The sequence below is a fragment of the Phacochoerus africanus genome, chromosome 10 (genome assembly GCF_016906955.1).
Source record: "Phacochoerus africanus isolate WHEZ1 chromosome 10, ROS_Pafr_v1, whole genome shotgun sequence".
NCBI lineage: Eukaryota > Metazoa > Chordata > Mammalia > Artiodactyla > Suidae > Phacochoerus > Phacochoerus africanus.
Genome location: NC_062553.1, coordinates 86584829 through 86597851, shown reverse-complemented (window position 1 = coordinate 86597851; position 13023 = coordinate 86584829). Strand labels below are relative to the sequence as shown.

The 13023-nt window shown below is 39.2% G+C and overlaps 1 protein-coding gene across 3 annotated transcripts in view; it reads right to left on the bottom strand.

Moving 5' to 3' along the window:
* Positions 1–12545, bottom strand: part of CLGN (calmegin) — a 53545-nt gene extending 41000 nt beyond the window's left edge. Inside the window, exons 1-2 of one of the 3 annotated variants that reach the window (XM_047799265.1) lie at positions 12360–12545; positions 9712–9817 (exon numbers count right to left, since the gene is read on the bottom strand). The gene's annotated coding sequence lies outside the window, so the exon portion shown is untranslated. The remainder of the gene's footprint in view (positions 1–9711; positions 9818–12359) is intronic. The other 2 variants (XM_047799267.1, XM_047799266.1) reach the window with 2 other exon arrangements.
* Between the last annotated feature and the right edge of the window lie 478 nt (positions 12546–13023).

Here is a 13023-nt window from a genome sequence, read left to right as displayed (position 1 = left end):
GTTTGGTAGAATTGGCCTGTGAAACCATCTGATCCTGGACTTTTACATGTAATGACATATTCAATTTCACTTCTAGTGACCAGTCTGTTCAGTTGATCTGTTTCTTCTTGATTCAGTTTTGGCAGGCTGTAAGTCTCTAGAAAGTTGTCCATTTCTTCCAGGTTGTCAAATTTGTCACCATACAATTGTTCATAGTATTCACAAATGGTTTTTTGTATTTCTGTAGTATCTGTTGTGACTTCTTTTTCATTTCTTATTTTGTTTATTCAGATTTTTTCTCTCCTCTTCTTGGTGCATCTAGCCAGAGGTTTGTCAATTTTGTTTACTTTTTCAAAGAACCAGCTCTTGGTTTTATTGATTTTCTACAGACCAGTGGAACAGAACAGAGAACCAGGAAATAAACCCAGACACCTATGGTCAATTAATCTTTGACAAAGGAGGCAAGAACATAAAATGGGAAAAAGACAGTCTTTTCAGCAAGTATTGCTGGGAAACCTGGACAGCTGCATGCAAATCAATGAAACTAGAACGCACCCTCATACCATGTACACAAATAAACTCAAAATGGCCGAAAGACTTAAATATGAGACAAGACACCATCAAACTCCTGGAAGACAACATACAGGCAAAACATTCTCTGATATCAACCTTGCAAATGTTTTCTCAGGTCAGTCTCCCAAAGCAACAGAAATAAAAGCAAAAATAAACCAATAGGACCTAATCAAACTGATAAGCTTCTGCACAGCAAAGGAAACCCAAAAGAAAACAAAAAGACAACCTACAGAATGGCAGAATATAGTTTCAAATGATGCAAATGACAAGAGCTTAATCTCTAAAATATACAAACAACTTATACAACTCAATAGCAAAAAGGCCAACAACCCAATGGAAAAATGGGCAAAAGACCTGAATAGATATTTCTCCAAAGAAGATATACAGAGGGCCAACAAGCACATGAAAAAATGCTCAACATCCCTGAGTAGTAGAGAAATAAAAATGAAAACTACCATGAGATATCACCTCACACCAGTCAGAATGGCCATCCTTAACAAGTCCACAAATAACAAATGCTGGAGGGGGTGTAGAGAAAAGGGAACCCTCCTGCACTGTTGGTGGGAATGTAAGCTGGTACAAACACTATGAAGAACAGTATGGAGGTACCTGAGAAAACTATACACAGAACTATCATATGACCCAGCAATCCTACTCTTGGGCATATATCTGGACAAAACTTTCCTTAAAAAAGACACATGCACCTGCATGTTCATTGCAGCTCTATTCACAATAGCCAAGACATGGAAACAACCCAAATGTCCATCGACAGATGATTGGATTAGGAAGAGGTGGTGTATATACACAATGGAATACTACTCAGCTACAAAAAAGAACAAACTAATGCCATTTGCAGCAACATGGATGCAACTAGAGACTCTCACACTGAGTGAAGTAAGTCAGAAAGACAAATACCATATGATATCACTTATATCTGGAATCTAATATACGGCACAAATGAACCTTTCCACAGAAAAGAAAGCCATGGACTTGAAGAATAGACTTGTGGTTGCCAAGGGGGAGGGGGAGGGAGTGGGATGGATGAGGTGCTTGGGGTTAATAGATGCAGATTATTGCCTTTGGAAAGGATTAGCAATGAGATCCTGCTGTGTAGCACTGGAAACTATGTCTGATCACTTATGATGGCGCATGATAATGTGAGAAAAAGAATGTGTACATGTATGTGTAACTGGGTCACCATGTTGCACAGCAGAAAATTGAGGAGTTCCCGTCGTGGCGCAGTGGTTAACGAATCCGACTAGGAACCATGAGGTTGCGGGTTCGGTCCCTGCCCTTGCTCAGTGGGTTAACGATCCGGCATTGCTGTGAGCTGTGGTGTAGGTTGCAGACGCAGCTCGGATCCTGCGTTGCTGTGGCTCTGGCGTAGGCTAGTGGCCACAGCTCCGATTGGACCCCTAGCCTGGGAACCTCTATATGCCGCGGGAGCGGCCCTAGAAAAGACAAAAAAAAAATTGAGAGAACACGGTAAACCAGATATAATGGGGAAAAAAATAAAATCATAAAGAGAAAAAAAAAGAAAATGCATGTTTAAAAAAATCATAGGAGTTCTCTTTGTGGCTCAGTGGTAACAAAGCTGATTAGTATCCATGAGGATGTGGGTTCAATCCCTGGCCTCGCTCAGTGGGTTAAGGATCCGGCATTGCCATGAGCTGTGGTGCAGGTCACAGACACGGCTCGGATCCTGCATTGCTGTGGCTGTGGGAGCTACAGTTCCAATTCAACCCCTTGCCTGGGGACTTCCATATGCCATGGGTGCAGTCCTAAAAAGACAAAAAAAGAAAAAAAAATCATAGAAACATTCTATATTAAAAGATGTGTTAATGCCACCATTTTTTGGACAAAGACATACAGAAAATGATGTATACTAATTGCAATTACAACAGTTTAATCTCTCTTGAGTCACGGGATAGAAAGTAAATATAAAAGGATCAATGTGACTCAATAAATAGTAAGGTTATTGTGTCTTTTTTTGTTTGTTTGTTTTGGCTAAGACTGCATCATATGGAAGTTCTCCAGGCCAGGGATCAAATCTGCACCACAGCAGCCATGCAAGCTGCTGCAGTGACAACCCCGGATCCTTAACCTGCTACACCACAAGGGTACTCCTCTTTTTGAAGTTTTGAGTAACTTCTGTACTGTTTTTCATAGTGACCGTACCAGCTTTCCTTGTCATCAAAGTCTTACAATGATTCCCTTTTTTTTCCCCCATACCCTTGCCAAAATTTATTTCACAGGGGACTGCAGGGTAGGAGTTTTTAAATTTTCACATATTGGCACAGGAATGAGTACATCTGCAAACTGCTTATCAATCATTAATAACCCTAAAGCTTCATAGTTCTAAAAGTCTAAGAGCTTTCCATGACTTACAGAATGGAGTAATGGTGTTTCTCTTGACTATCAATAACATTTGAATAAAAGAGAAATGCATAAAAATAATAACAGCAGTAATAATTTTCATATCTCTTTAGCCTATTTTCTTCTTTAAAATGAATGCACACTTTAGGTTATTAAAAATTAATTTGTTGAAAAAACATTTTCTATGTTCTTTGTTTGAGCTCTGGTGGACTGGGAAGAATTACAGGCAAGCCAAGCAGGCACTGCTCTCTCTGAGCACCTACTCTTACTTAAGCCAATTTTGTTTGCTTTCTGTATTCCAGTTCTTCCTAACTTTCCTTCAGAAATAGTTGCCAAAGCTTCAGAAGAAAAGTTTAGAAAACCCTTTATCAGGAAGGATTATCCCTTCTCTGAAGTTCCATGACAATGATCATTCACTTGCATAACGGAGGTAGCTAACTTAAATCTTTGCAGCCCAGAACATCAATAGGCTAGGCATTGTTACTCCCAATCTAAAACTGCAAATAAAGACAAAAAAACCTGGTTAAATGTTCATGATTGAAATGTGAGACAAGATGAGAATCCAAAACTTTCCATCAATATACCATGCTACCTCCTATTTTAATCTTATCCCATTGGATTATTATACATTTACTGATAAAACAATGGGGGAAAATCACAAAAATGGTAACAGTATATATTTTCAAACTTCTTAGAAATTTCCAAAATTTAGGTAATTATTAAGCTATGAAGCTATTTACCCAGAAATGGTCATAACAAGTGAATAAACTGCAAATGGACATTAACCATTTTGCAGACAATGCAGTTCTATAGGAAAATAGTCTCCATTAAGAAAATGGTACAGTCCAAAGTTGTTGCTATTCTCCAAAAAAAAAAAAAAATAAAAAACACATACCTAACCACTGCTGCCTAATTCTGAAGTATCCTACCATTATACAGTGGTGTACCAGCTGATAAATGAGAATCACATCATGAAGTTCACGGTACTACTTCAAAGTCTACCACACTATGCTGCCAACATGTCATCAAGCTTCAAACAAAACTGTGAGGTTTGTCACATATCATTTCTGAAGAAGCGAGGTAAGATATTTCTAAGTTTGCACTGGAGCCTGACGATGGGGTAATTTACAACACAATGAAGTAACTAATTTGTGCAGTTTAAAAATTTTTTAATTTAAAAAGTTATCATTCGAGCCAATTTTAACTGCTCAGTTTAGCAGTACTAAGTACATTCACACTGTTGTACAACCTATCTCCAGAACTCTTTCCATCTTACAACACTTAAAACCCTATACCCTCTAAATAATAACTCTTCTAATTCCCTTTCTCCCAAACTCCAGGCAAACTCATTGTTAGTTCTAACAATTTTGGGAGGCATTTTCAGGTTTTTTCTATATGTAAGATTATGTTGCCTATCAACAGATATAATTTTACTTCTTCCTTTTCAATTTGGATGTCTTTATTTTTCTTACCTAATCACTTTGGCTAGGACTTCCAGTACCATGTTGACTTGAAGTGACAAAAGCAGCATCCTTGTCTTGTTCCAGATCTTAGAAGAAAAGCTTTCAGTCTTTTACCACTGAGTATGGTACCAGCAGTTGGTTTTTTTCAGAAATAGCCTTTATTACATGAAATTGTTTCTTTCTATTCACACTTAATATATTGAGTTTTTATCATAAAATAGTGCTGGGATATTAAATGCTGTTTCTGCATCAATTGGGATGATCATATGGTTTTCTTCCCTCCATTCTGACAATGAGTTTTCATGTGTTTAACCATCCTTGCATTCTAGGAATAAATGCCACTTGATCATGCTGTATAAGTCTTTTAATGTGCTTTTGAATTTTGTTTGCTAGTATCTTGTTAAGGATTTTGAAACAATATTCATCAGGTATATTGGTTTGTAGTTCTTGTGTAGTTTCTTTGACTGGTTTTGGTATTAGGGTAATGCTGCCCAGAAAGAACAAGTCTGGAAGTGTTCCCTTCTCTTCAATGTTTTGGAACAGCTTCAGGAGAATTGGTATTAACTAATTTTTCTTTCAGTGTTTGCTAGAACTCCCCAATTAAGCCATCTGCTCCTGGGCTTTTGTTGAAATATTTTGTGTCTGTGTATGTGTGTGTTTTAAAGAGTACAGTTGATTTACAGTGTTGTGACAGTTTCTCAGTACAGCATAGTGAAAGATTTTTGATGACTGATTCAATTCCCTTACTAAAGTTCTGTTCAGATTTCCTATAACATCATGATTTGGTCTTAATAGGTGGTACATTTCTAGGAATTTGTCCATTTCATCTAGGTTATCCAGTTTATTAGCATATAACTGTTTATAGTATTCTCTTATAATATTTTTATAACTATATAATCAGTTAAAATGTTCCCTCATTCATTTCTGATTTTAGTTATTTGAATCTTCTCTTTTACTTCAATCTAGTTAAAGGTTTATCAATTTTGTTCCTCTTTTCAAAGAACCAACTCTTGGTTTCGCAGATTTCTCTATTGTTTATCTACTCTCTGTTTCATTTATCTCTCATTTAATCTTTATTATTTCCTTCCTTCTGCTAGCTGTAGGTTTTTCTAGTTCCTTAAGGTATAAAAATTAGGTTACTAGTTAAAAAAATTTTGGGGGGGGCCAGGCCCATGGCATGTAGAATTTTCAGTGTCAGGGACTTCCCTCTGCTACAGCAGTGACCCAAGCCACAGCAGTGACAATGCTGGATCCTTAATCTGTTGAACTACCAGGGAACAAAAAGATTTTTCCCATTTAATGTTTTTATAGCTATAAATTTCCCTCTTAACATTGTTTTCACTCTATACCATAAGTTTTCATCTGTTGTGTTTCTGTTTTCATTTATCTTAAGATATTTTCTAATTTCCTTGTGATTTCTTCTTTGACCCTCTGGTTGTTTAAAAGTGTGTTATTTAATTTTCACATATTTGTGGGTTTTCTTGCTTTCCTTCTGCTACTGATTTCTAGTTTCATTACACTGTAACTGGAAAAGATACTCTGAATGATTTCACCTTTTAGAAATGTACTAAGACCTGTTTTGTGGCCTAAACTATTGTCTATCCTAGGGAATACTCCATGTACACTTAAGAAAAAATAAGTAATAAGTAATTTCATCAATAGTCATTTGGGATATTGGTCTATAGTGTTGTCTTTGCCTGGCTTTTGTATCTGGGTAATGCTGCACTCACAGAATGAGTTTGGAAATGTTCCCGTCTGTTCAACTTTTTGGAAGAGTTTGAGGAAGATGGGCATTAATTTTTTTTTTGCTATTGTTAGGTAAATTGTTCTGTGTATGACTATTAGGTCCAATTGCTCTATAATGTTGTTCAAGTCTTCTAATTCCTTATTGAGTTATATAGCTGTCCTAAGATATATAGTTTTAGTACACCAAGAATGTGTTTATATAACATAGAACACCTAGCACTGATGCTATGCACCCCTCCTTATAAATTATAAAAGATAGCAAGCCCAGGAGTCTAAGCTTCCTGTTTATTCCCTACTCCATACAAGCTGTTGAAATCACAAAATATTTGCGCCTTCTTGAAGAAGAGAGGCACTGGGGAAGCATATCCATTTGCATATCTCTTTGATCTCATGTATGTTCTCTGCACTGCCTTTGGGCTGGTTCAATAACAAACTGAATTATAAGTAACTTTGGCCAAGTATGAGATACCTAATCTTTGAAACCAAAATCAAGGAGCTTGAACTACTTTGAAGAATGTTACCAACATCACCAAAAAGCCCTACTGAATCTCCACCGCCAGCTCCAAGTCACAAATTTTAAAGTGCAGCTCACTTACTAGTACTGACATAATGCTCAAATACCACATCGAAGGTAGTTAGAGCACTAAAAGAAAGACAATCACAGGGTGTAAAGTGTGGGGGAAATTGCTGGCTGAATCCTTATATAATAGATGTCTTTTACTATGGTTTTATGAGAGAGAAATCGTTATGTCAATGCTTCTAACATTGGCCCTCCAAAGTTTTTACAACATTGTTAAAACTTAACATATACGACCACTGTGGAAAACAGTATGGAGGCACCTCAGAAAACTAAATACAGTACTACCACATGACCCAGCAATCCCACTCCTTGGGATATATCCAGACAAAACTGTCATTGAAAAAGATAAATGCATCCCAATGTGCACTGCAGCACTATTCACAATAGCTAAGACATGGAAACAACCTAAATGTCCATCAACAGATGAATGGATTAAGAAGATGTGGTGGGTGTGTATACACACACATACTCTGGAATACTATTCAGCCATAAAAAGAACAAAATAATGCCATTTGCAGCAACACGGATGGAACTAGACACTCTCATACTAAGTGAAGTAAGTCAGAGAAAGACAAATACCATATGATATCACATATCTGGAATCTAATATATGGCACAAATGAATCCATCCACAGAAAAGAAATAAACTCATGGACTTGGAGAACAGACTTGTGGTTGCCAAGGAGGAGGGGGAGGGAATGGGATGGACTGGGAGTTTGGTGTTAGTAGATGCAAACTATTGCATTTGGAGTGGATATGCAATGAGATCCTACTGTTTAGGACATGGAATTATATCTAGTCACTTGTGATGGAATATGAAGAAAATAATGTGAGAAAAAGAATGTGTGTGTATACATATATATATTAAAAAAACTGGGTCACTTTGCTGTACAGCAGAAGTTGACAGAACATTGTAAATCAACTATAATATAAAAAATAAAAATCTTAAAAAAACAACATAATTAAAGCATTCCTATAGAGAGAGAAGAAAATAATCTAGAAAGTTTGCAGTTTTATAATCTAATTTAATATGGGAGAAGTAATCATATTTTTCAGTTCTACTCTATATCATGAACAAATATCTCTTATTGTTATTTCAGAATCTTGCTATAGACATGCTGCATTTTAACAATACTTAATTTGTTAGAAAAGATAATAAACAAAAAATTAGATTAAAAAATTGTTAACACATCACAAAAATAGAACCAGACAAATTTTTCCCAAAATTAAAGGGTACTCTCAGAACTACCTGGCTATGTAGCACAAAGTTTACTTTGAAGGATTAAAAATAAGGTGGAGAGGTAGGTAACAGTGCCATCTTAAAGAGGCCGCATCCTTCCAAAGAAGCTACAAGACTCTTTGAAATGCAGGTACCTTCTCACAGAAGAAATGAGCATGCTTCAGTATAAGCTGGACCAGGGATTGATTAATTCTGTTTCTAAACATTCAGGACAGGTTAGCCAGTAGGTAATAAAATGCATCATTTATGAATTCATTTAACAAATAATTATGGTTGTCAATTATGTGCCAGGCATGATGTTAGACAGTGAATTTATAGTAATAAGTAAAAAATACGTGGCTCCTCATCTCAAAGAGCTTATAGTCTAGGATGGAAAGCAAGGGTTAAAACAAATAACCCAGGTATAACATGTAAACTGTAATTAGTGACAGGTAAGTAAAGAGGTTGTAAGTGTTGGTGATTGGGGAGTTGTATTTACATGGTGGGGGAAGAATGCCTCCCTGAGAAAATCATAGTCAAAGTGAGGTGCAAAGTATACAAAGGATTGATTTCCCCAGGACCAAGGACAAAAGAAGCTGCACTAGAGAGAGGAATTGAAAAAGGCAAAGTGGAACAAGGAGAATAGGAGGTGCTGTTTCAAGTACTTAGTATGTTTTAAGAATGTTAATTCCAATCCTTACAGCTACTCTGTGGTGAAAGTATTAATACCCCATTATTCACAAAGAAAGCAAGGCTCAAGGAGGTTAAGTAACTTACTCAAGAAAACAGAATGCTACTAAATAGCAAAGGCAAGACTCAAAGTTAGGTCTAGCTTCAAACTCTACATTCCTTTCATCAAGGCTCTAAAGGTAGAAGAGGTTTAACAATTTAGCCCTCACTAAATGGCTCTAAGGTTCTAAGCCTATAAAACAGGTTAAATATTTTCTTAGTATGTTCCATCATTTAGACGCACATTCCAGTTTCTGTGGGTTTTATACTTTAAAAGCAATATTTTGATGTATGACTAAATTATATTTTATGCACATATATCTAGCCAGCTGGTTCAATGGCCTTTAAAAGCTTTCCAGCAAAGATTTTAAAGCAGCCTAAGGCTACATAAAAATATAAGAACTAACAACTTCATGGTATTACTTTATATTCCTATGACACTAAAATTTTAGTGTTCACACAAAGTTCAAGCTATTTAAGATAATACTTGCATTTTAGTTACAAAGATTAAGGATAAACAGTAAGGCTTATCACATGCTAGATAACAAATATTTCTAGGTGTCATCTTTCCTTAACAAAAGCATCTAGAAAAAAACCATCTTCATTAACTGTGAATATTTTTAACTTCCCATCATAGACAGAACAATGACCCCCTAAAGATATCCACACCCTAAGATTTGGGTTCCTTCACATAGCAAAGGGGGCTTTTTTTAGATAGAATTAAGGTTGTTAATCAGCTGACCCCAAATTGGAATTGTTAATTAACTGACCCTAAAATTGGTAGAGTGTCCTGGATTATGCAGATAGACCTAACATAATCCCTTTTCCCTTACAAGTGGAAAATGAAGTCAGTGAGAGAGGGCAGAAGAGATATGAAGAGTGAGAAGGACTTCACCCACCATGAGGACCTTGAAGATGGAGAGGGGGCCATGAGCCAAGGAATGTGGGTGCTCTCCAGAAGCTGAAAACAAACCCTCAGCTGACAGTCAACAAGGAAACAAGAACCTCAGTCCTACAACCAAAAGGAACTGAATTCTGCTACCAACCTGAATAAGCAAGGAAGCAGAATCTTCCCAGAGCTTCTAGTAAGGGATGTCTGCCAACACCTTGATGTTAGTTTGGTGAGACCTGTCAGTCTTCTGACCTACAGGACTGTGAGAAAATAAATTCATGCTGCATTAAGCTGTTAAACTTGTGGTTATTTGTTATGGTATCAATGAAAAATGAATAATTATTCCTGTACTTGATTCTAGCTTCTTAGAAACAGTTCCTACAAACCAAGGCTTAGCTGGTAAATGCAACAGCATTTTTCAGCCCTACTGCTCAGTGCTCACTCTTGACCTTGCTGAAGCCCTGCCTCCTTTCTGAAGCCCTTTCCTCCCTGGGTGTCTATGACGCTTTCCCCACTCTTGGTCTTCTTCATTTGCTCTGACACCCTCAGGGGTTCCTTCTCCAATCTTCTGTAAATGTTGCTATTCCTCAAGGTTCTGTCCCCAGGCTTTCTTCCTACCTTATATGTACTCCAGACTTCTAACTATAAAAGCTAGCTAAAGACTCCCAAATCTTATCCACAGCACAGAAACTACTCTTTAGTTTCAAATCACTATCCATCTTGAAGGGTGTCCCCAAACCTCCATTAATTTCAACCTGGTCTTTCCTTCCAAACCTGTTCTCTACTTCCTTAACTCCCTTCTCCCATGAACTGCCCTCCAGTCAACCAAATCAGCCAAGTTACTCTGCCATTATCTTAAGACTACTCTTTCTCCCCACATCATTGGTAACTACATGCATTTGTGTATTTCTTGAATGTCTCTTTCTGTCCCAATGCCACAGCCTTAATTTAGGAATCCATCATTTCTGAAAAGGATTAGTAAACTCCCACTTTGCTTCTTCACTTCCAGTCTAGCCAAGAGATCTATCCTCCACCTTCTCTCCAGCATGAATTTTCTAAAAAGTCTTAACTACCTGTTTATAAAAGTGTCCAAGAGTTCTCAGTAGTTCTCAGCATAAATTCTGCCCTTTTAGGACTCATTTCTTTCAGTCTTAAAACTCATCTATTAACACATTCATGCTTCTCTATATGCTATTTCTCATAACTGAGATGCCTTTCTGCCATTCAGATTTATCGGCTGACTGACACGACTATGCCTCAAAAGCAGTGTTTGAAAAATCACTAAAGTTTTTTTTTGGGGGGGGGGGAATCACATAAAAGTGTAAAGCGAAAATAATAATAATGTGTTCTTAAATCTCAAAAAAATAAAAAGTTTTAGTAGTCACAGTTTGAACTACAAAATAAAGCTTCAAAATGAGCTTCAACTTCATAGCTCAACTACAATATGATAGAATGTAGTCTGAACTTGGCACTGTAGCACCAAGTTTCATGTTCTTTTATTTAAAAGGCAAGAGTTTAAAACTGTTCTAAGTGGTTTTTTTAAGTTGTCAAGGGAAAAGGTTAAACTAGATGATCTAAAGGTTCATTAAAGTTGATACTTCTAGCTTTTTCGTTAACAGCACTAAAACTTATTAGGTTCTGAAAACAAACAATAGTACTGCTCCATTTCTACAGATCCATTAGCACACTCATTCCCACCCAATAACTAACTTTATCAACTAGATAATGAATATAGTCTATCTTCGAAGGATTTCGCAATAAGGTCTAAATGTGGTCTCAAGAACCAATAAGATGTGAAGACAAAACTAACTGAAAAGAGATCAGCCGATTACCCAAAGGAGGGCTACCTCAAGTGATTAAATGACCCAGAGTGACATAAAAGGTTTAAAGCAAGCAAAATCACAAGGCTAGACCAGGATTTTGATGGCTTTTATGTATCAAAAAAATTCAACATAAATTAACTCTTCTAATTTGAGAGTTCTTTCCATGACCATTCAATTCACTTTCTCCTTTCAGAATTTAGGGGCTTGGGACTTTTAAGTCCCAAGCAAACTCCTCCTCCTTATTGCTTGGGCAGGTGCTATAAATAAAATCAACTAAAGTATCTGATCGTAAACGGGCTTTCGGCGATAATAAGTCTCCAGTAATTAGCGCTTCGTTGGATTCAACACAAGCCTCTCGCTCCCTCCCCAGCGGCGCGCACATGGCTCCAGGGAGCTCATCAAGAGAACGGCCCGGAGTTACAGGCCCCCACCGCTGTAAGGGTTAGGTCCCTTGGCCTTTAGAGGTGGGGAGGGCGTAGGCGCAGCCTTTTTTGGGTCTGTTCGCTTTTTCTGTGAGAAGTAGCCGACGGAGTGAGCAGCGCCGGGAGACTACCGGGGGGCCCCCCCTCTCCATTCATCCCTCGGGAACGCGCACCGGGGCTCGAGCGAGGAACCGGCCGAAATGGCAACCGCTGGAATAACCGACGGCTCCCTGGGGGCCCTTAACCCGCAGGAAGAGCTCGGGCTTGGGGGGACACCTGGATTTCCCCGCGCCAGCGCAGCAGGTGAGCACAGAAGTTCCAGAGAACCCAACGGACCCCAAGCGGCCTCAATCCCACCGCCCGGGGCCGGCCTTTCTACTCCCGAAGCCGGGAGAGCCCTCCCAACCCCCACCCCACACTGACTGCACCGGCGTCCCCGAACTCAACACCCACCCCCTTGCTGGCCCCAACTCGTTCCGCCGGCGGGTTGCCAAAGAAAGGCGTGGGGCGCAGGAACCCTCGCCTTGAGGGAAGGTTTGGGGACTCCGATTGCTCACCCCAGCTCGAGCGCAGAGGGACGCAGGAAAATGGCCAAATGACCACGCACCTGTCTTGCCGGCCTGTTTTCGGCAGTGGCAGCTCAGATGTCCCGATCGCTGCCACTTGGTCCCTGCGTCTCCCTAGACCAATCCCGCCGGCATCCGCGGAGCAGCGACTGCTAACTGCGCATGCGCGTGCGGCCGCTGGCGGGCGGGGGAGACGGCGGCGGGTGGCGCACGCCTCGCGCACCTTCACGGAGGGGCTCAACCGCCGCTGAGGGGCGCCGCTCCGCCCCCGCGCGCCACGGATGCCGCCCACCACGCGCTGCACCGCCCCTGCGGGCCAGTTGCAGCGCGGATCCCGCTCCAGAGTTGACCTGGGAGGAATTCCCCGTTATCCATCCAAAGACTTCCCTCCCAAGGAGCGCCTGCCACCTGCAATGAGGCTCTGCATCCTGTTGCACATAATTGGGCCCTGAATTTTATGTAAATCACGTGTGAACGGCATTGGGTTAGTATGCCAGGCCTTTCCTAGCGTTCTAGATGCTCTGAGAAGTTATTGTGGTAAACAGGGAGGCTTAACTATTTCGTGACTGTATGTATATGATATACCTATATTAAATATTAACGTAATGAATGCATTGTTTTTTTCTCGAAATAAGAATTGTTTAACTAATAAGAA